The sequence below is a fragment of the Mercurialis annua genome, linkage group LG1-X, assembly GCF_937616625.2.
Source record: "Mercurialis annua linkage group LG1-X, ddMerAnnu1.2, whole genome shotgun sequence".
Lineage (NCBI taxonomy): Eukaryota > Viridiplantae > Streptophyta > Magnoliopsida > Malpighiales > Euphorbiaceae > Mercurialis > Mercurialis annua.
Window position 1 is genome coordinate 50,918,093 of NC_065570.1, and position 7,261 is coordinate 50,925,353.

The 7,261-nt window shown below is 26.9% G+C and overlaps 1 pseudogene; it reads right to left on the reverse strand.

The window, feature by feature from the left end:
• Positions 1–212: 212 nt before the first annotated feature.
• On the reverse strand, positions 213–6,934 carry LOC126672760 (tRNA-splicing endonuclease subunit Sen2-1-like; annotated as a pseudogene).
• Between the last annotated feature and the right edge of the window lie 327 nt (positions 6,935–7,261).

Genomic DNA, 7,261 nt, shown 5'->3' on the forward strand with positions numbered 1-7,261 from the left:
AGCAGAAAAACCGGGTCACTTTTACCCTGAACTTGGCATAACCGGTACATAAACACCCCTATGCTGACGTGGCACCTTAAATGGAGAGTGAGTTTTTGATTAATCATTATTTACTCTAATTTTATTCATAATTAAATATTAATTAATCACAATTAAACTCTAATTAACCTAGGGACTTCTTTAGACTTTTTTCAATTCTTTTTGAATTTTTTTTACGCCTCCTCGCCGGAGAAGAAAGTTGCTGCTTCTCCTCTCAGACGAGGAGAAGCAATAGCTCCGCTCCTCGCCTGAGGAGCGATTTGCTCCTCTGTTCCTCGCCAAAATGAGGAGCTGATCCGCTCCTTATTTTGATGAGAAATACGATGAACAGACCCATGGTGGGTGTGTTCATCTTTTGATGAACAATTTTGTTCATCAAAAGATGAACATACCCTCGATGGGTCTGTTCATCAATTTGATGAAGAAATTGTTCATCAAATATTTGATGAACAAGACCCATGAGTCTGTTCATAAAGATCTATGGGTCTGTTCATTAAGACTCATGGGTCTATTTAGATTTAAAATAAAATTAATTTTTTTTATTAAAATTTAAAAGTTTTAATATTTTTGTTAAAATTTTAATTGGGGAGTTAGTTTGTTATATATATAAAATTTAGGGGTTAATTTATTATAAAAAGTTTTAAATTATAGGGATTAAATTGTTTTTTTTTAAATTATTAGGTATTAATTTAAAATGTTTAAAAACAATTAGGACCATTTTAAACCCTTTTCTATCAAAAACCACCTTAAAAAATCGAAACAACTATTAAAACCGGAGAGTGTATCTCACTCTCTTAGGTGAGAGTGGGGAGGGGGATTTTTGTACCGATTTTGCCAGGTTCAGGGTAAAAGTGATATCATTTTGTTAATTTTGACGTTTTTGATACTTTGTGCCAAGTTGAGGGGGTAAAGTAATCCTTTGTTCCTCCACTTAGTTTAAAGAAGAATAAAAAATATTGAATGAAAAATGAAAAAATTTACAACACAACCGTTGCGTCATGTTATTCGTGCAACAAATCAATTACGCGTTAGCCATATGGAAAATTGAATGATAAAATATAAGTAATAATTAAAAAATTGTCTATCGCAAATACTTATTGAATTGATGTAAAAATGGCGTACCGGAACGGTTGAATGTGATATACACTCATAAAAAAGTTATGTAGTGAATTTGGGTCCACACAATTGTGCGAGAGAGAGAGAGAGAGAGAGAGAGAGAGAGAGAGAGAGAGAGAGAGAGAGAGAGAGAGATTATTTGTCATTGTCGGTTTGTAGGTTGTGTATGTCAATGTTAGTTTAGAGAGAGAGAAAGAGAGAGAGAGAGAGAGAGTATCTGTCAGAGTAAAATTATAAATATTCTAACACAGAGAGTGAAATTATAAAAATATTAAGACTGATGTTTTACTATCTTTTTCTTGTTAAGATATAAAGTCATAATATTTTTTTATTTTGAATAAATTTTTAAATTTTCCTTGAATATTTTGTTTATTGGGCTTTAATGATTTTAGTGGAATTTGCACAAAATACTCTAATTATAAAATTATTTGTATTCAGTAACTGACTTCTGAAAATTTATCGTTTTACTCTTTTTTTCTAATGTTTTTAGTTGTACTCTAGTTATATATATTTTTTATTTATAAATTACCTAATTTTATTACCTGCACATTTCTTTTTCTTTTTTTTTTCTCTCATCTTTTTCTTTCTCTCTTTCTTTTTTTCTTTCCTTTTTCTCTTTCATCTTTCTCTCTTTCCTTCTTTTTCTTTTTTCCGTCTTCTTCTTATTCCTTTATCTGTAACTTTTTTCTTCTTCTTTTTCTTCCATTTTAATGAAATTTCTTAGCAAATATTATTTATGTTTTTTATAACATCTATTATTTTTGATCTATAAAACCAACAATCTTAGATCTGAAACAAATAAAAATCGCCGATGAAACAAATGATCATACGATGAAACAAATGATCATATTTGTCTCAAAGAATTTAAAGTAACGATTCTGCCATCACAGCCACCTTATCATGCTATTTTGGATCTTCTTTTTTTCTTTTTCTTTTTATCTTTTTAATCTGATAATTGTCAATTTTTATTGATGATTTTGTTCATACGTTTGCAACCATCATAAACTATTTGAAACTGTATTAGATAAATGTTGCAAATTGTGTTTTTATAATCTATTTCAAAAACTTTTTTAAACTGCTTGAAATCTTTTTATAAAGTGTATTTTAAAAATCTTTATAAATTGTTTTGAATTTTTTTTAATTTATTTGAATTGTTCTTTTTGAAACTGTTTAAAACCTTTCTAAACTGTTTGAAACCTTTATAAACTATTTGAAACCGGTTTTAGAGAATGTTCCAAAGATTGTTTAAAGTTGCTTTTAGTTATTGTAACCTTTTTAAACTCTTTGAAACTTTTGTAAATTGTTTGAAACTATTTCAAATACTTTTGTAAACTATTTGTAACCCTTTTATAAATTTTATTTTGAAAATCTTTATAAACAATTTTGAAAATTTTGTAATCTGTTTGAAACCTTTGGAAACTGTTCAAAACTTTTATAAACTGTTTGAAACTGTTTAAAATATTTTGTAAATTTTTTAAGGCTTTTTGTAAATTATTTAAAATCATTGTATAAACTTTAAAAAAATGGTTGTAAAACTATGTTTGAAAAATCTTTTGAAACTGTTTGAAACCGTTTTTAATAAATTTTCAATTAGGAAAAAAATAGTTTACAATTTTTTTTGAAGAAAGTTACGATCGTTAGATCTGAATTTAAAATAAAATTTGAAACAGTTTGATTACGAATTAAAAATTTGAGCGGATCGAAAATTAAATTTAAAACTTATAATTTTTTAAAAAGGTAATAGTAAAATTGCAGAAATCAATTGTTGAATTGTTATAAAATGAAGATTTTGATTTAATTTGTTTGATTATTAGTTAGTTTTCTTTAAATAAGTTGAGAAGATGAAGAAATAGAAGAAAAAGAAGATGTTTGCTGTGTATAAATGGAGTACAAAATAAAAGTGGCAGAATAAAAAAATAAATAGTTAAGAGTATTCACAATGCAATGCTAAATTGACAATGCCAATGCTATAATTTAACATTGAAACATAAAATCCAATTTCATTGCAATGCTATACTATATGCTAAATTTAGCATATGCTATTTTGCATGTTAAATTTAGCACTCATTATTGCATATGTTAAAATTGAACAACCAATCAAAATTCGTTTTTAATTATGATTTTACTATTATTTTTTTTGTATTATTTTTTATTTATCTTTATTTTAAATTTTGTGCTCTCTTTTTTATTTTTACGATCTCTATTGATTCATTTTTTTTATTATAGACCGCACGCCAACATAATAAAATATTTTATTTTTAATTTATTGATTCACATAATAATTTTATTTTAAATAGCTCATTATTATATCAAATAAAAAAATAATTTTTTTTTCATATTGTCAAGCCGAACTCACTTCTGTACGTGATCGTAGTATATTGTAAAAAATTATAAAACATATGATTAAATTTTTTATTATATAATAAGAATAATAATATATAATTATCATAGTAGGCAATTATAATACTTATTTTAACATTTTGCATTGAAGATAAAATTAAAAAATTATGTTAAATTTAGCATTTTGTCATTTTCTCGTGCTAAATTTAGTATAAAAAATAGCACTCCATTGTGGATGCTCTAACACGCTGAGATAAGAAAATCAAGTTGGAATTTTTGGGTTAAAAAATGCTAATATAGTTATAATTTAGGTATTTATCTAATTTTCCCTTTATCCTATGGAGCATAAATTTAAACAAAAATATCTGTATTTATTTGAAAATTAATACTATTTAATTAGTCAACTTATTTTGGCTTGAATAATTGTTATATACATATTATTGAGAGTAAAATTTATTAGAATAGTTTTCTTGCAATCAGTAACTATTATAAAAGTACAGATTAATTCTTTAGGTAAAGATAATAATTATCATTTGTGTTACAAAAATTTATAAATATTTTAAATTATACTTTTTATAGTTAGTTTAATTTAAAAATTTATTTATTATATGAAGTAATATAATTATATTATTTATATTCAATTTTTAATTTTTTAAATATTTTTAATATTTTTAAAAAATATGCAAATATTTATTTAATGTTTATCTCATAATAAATACTATGCCCCACACAAATTTGTTTGAAATATACCCTTAAAATTTTAAAAACACTTCCACAAAGCCGGATAGTGCAATAAAAATCGCACTATACTCGTAATATCCCATTTGCATTCGCATCATCTTCCAACAAAACAAGCACAGCAGATTCAAAATGAACTAAAGATGGATGATGACGATATGCAACAAAATCTACACCATATTGTGATCCTGGCCTCACAATCCAATTTTTTATCCGAAGATGAGCATACACGCCTTGTAAAAATCCGGGAAATTTTCCTTGTGGGATATCATATACTGCCATAAACCCGTATCTAGAGGTGGCAAATGGGTGTTCTTGGGCGGGTTTGGGTGGGTTTTTTTGGGTTTGGACATTTTTGGGTTGGGTAATTTTGGGTCACAATATTTTTGGGCAGTTTTGGGTTGGATAATTTTGGGTTGGGTTGGGTCATGAAAACCCAAAATTACCCAAAATATAAAATGAAATACTTGAAATCTATATTTGAGATAAAAAGTTCAAAATAAAAAATACCAAATTAAATTTTTTTCAAAGAAATTACTTTTCAAAATATTAATTTTCAGAAACAAATATTTTCCGGGAAAAAAATAATTCTCCCGAAAAAATAATTTTCTGGAAAAAATTAATTTTCCGGGAAAAAAATAAATTTTTCGAAAAAAATAAATTTTCCGAAAAAAAATAAATTTCTGGAAAAAAATAAATTTTTCGAAAAAAAAAATAATTTTCTGGAAAAAAAATAAATTTTCCGAAAAAAAATAAATTTTTCGAAAAAAATAAATTTTCCGGAAAAAAATAAATTTCTGAAAAAAAAAAAATTCGAAAAAAAAAATTTTCTGAAAAAAAAACAATTCCGGAAAAAGAAATTTCTGGAAAAAATTATTTTGAAAAATAAATTATACAACTTATAAATATTATTTTAAAAACTCAAATACTCTTCATTTTGAAATTTGTTTGGACTTAATTTCACCCATTGGGTCATTCTTATAAGGGAAGTTTAGGTATTTACTCTAAAAATGAAAATATTTACACATTTTACCTCAACATTGAAAAGTTGCAGAAAATACCTCACGTTTTTTTCAGATTTATGTTTTTACTCTGGGTTTAAAAATATTTATGATTTTACTCCGTTATCATCTGGTTATCATAAATCCTTCTGTAATTATATTTTTGCGCACGTTATCATCCAATTATCATAATCTTATCATATTTCATTATCATCTAGTTATCTTATTGCAGTGTTATGATAACAACATGATAATATATTGATACTGAGATGATAATCAGATACTTTTTTTTTATCATAACATTATCATATTTCATTATCATCTAGTTATCTTACTGCAGTGTTATGATAACAACATGATAATATACTGATACTGACATGATAATCAAATATTGTTTTATCATAACATAATCATAGATATTGTCATAACATTATCATCTTGATACCATAAATATCATCATCTCGGTATCATATGATAATGTTATGATAACGAAATATGATAATATTATGATAACGATTTTATAATCAAACATTATTTTATGCAGAATTTTTTTCCCCGCAATGTTATTTGATAACTACATGATAATACAGTGATACTCATATGATAATCAGAGGCTGTTTTTTTATTAAAAAAAATAATTTTTTCTGCAGTGTTATGATAATGTGATGATAATGCAGTGATACTCATATGATAATCAGATGCTGTTTTGTTTGCAGAAAATCGTTTTTTTCATCATAAAATCGCTTTTCATGCAGCTTTTTAGATCTAAAATTGAAAAAAATCAAGATTATTTATTTAGATCTGAAAGTTAAAATGAATTGTATTTATCACCACGAATTAAGAAAAAAATCGCTAAAATCAAATATGAAAGAACGGCGGAGCGACAACGGATCGATGAAGGAACGATGACGAAAAAAAGAATAAAAATGGAGAAGAAAAGAAGAATAAAGAAGAAGAAGAAGAAAAAAATGGCGAGAAAAAAGAAAGCAGAGAAGAGAAGAGAAAGAAGAAGAAAGAGAAAGGAAAGAGAAAAAGAAAAAAAAGTGACAGATAGTATATGATTAGAGTAAAACAAACATGATTAGAGTAAAATAATAATAAAAAGTAGGTATAATTATAATATAAATATGTCTTAGAGTAAAAAAATAATTATAGTAAAAGGGTGAGGTATTTTCTCTATCTTTTCCTTCTTGAGGTAGGAAATCCTATTATTTTTAAAAAGAGAGTATTTTTCCTAATTTTCTCTTCTTATAAACCCATTTTAGCCCAAAAAATTTTGGGCTAAAATGGGTTGGGTCAAAAATTACCCAAACTTTTTTTGAGTGCAAATGGGTTGTATTTCTTTGGGCGGGTTGGGTTGGGTGCTTGGGTTGGGCATCTATTTGCCACCTCTACCCGTATCATTCGTATGGAAATTACTATTCCCAACGATCTTGATGCATTCTAGATTAAAACATAAGTAAAACGCAATTGAAATCATTTCTTATCCTTATCAGCTGTAATCACGGGGCATCCGAAGCAAGCCCGAGTAAGAAGCTTGGTCTGTTCTGATTCAACTGCAAGAAGCACACTGGGTCCTGAGAGTAGCCCATGAGCATCACATTGATTAAGAGAAGACAAAGCTCGGAAACTGTGTTCGACATTGGTTCGGCAAGAGCTTTCGCTTTCGATCCCCTTCCTTTCCATCTCGGTCCACCCATTAATTAACCCTTAGAAGGCGAATTAAAGCACCTGAACGAACACAAGTACTCAGAAACTGCCTCATTTGATTAGCAAGTGCAGAATATAATAAGCATAAGAAGTAGTTGGAAAGAGCCATAGCTTAATTTTATGGTGAGTTTTCATTGAGGCAAATTATCAAACAGTTAAAGGGTGCGTTCAACTTATCACATGCAAGCAGCATAATCTAGAAAAAATTTACTCAAATTGAACTCGATTGTAATGACCCAGAAGAATTTTCATGTTCTTGATATTACAGTGAACAAGATAACAATCATCTGAAAGTAAGAATTGACAAGCAGCATACC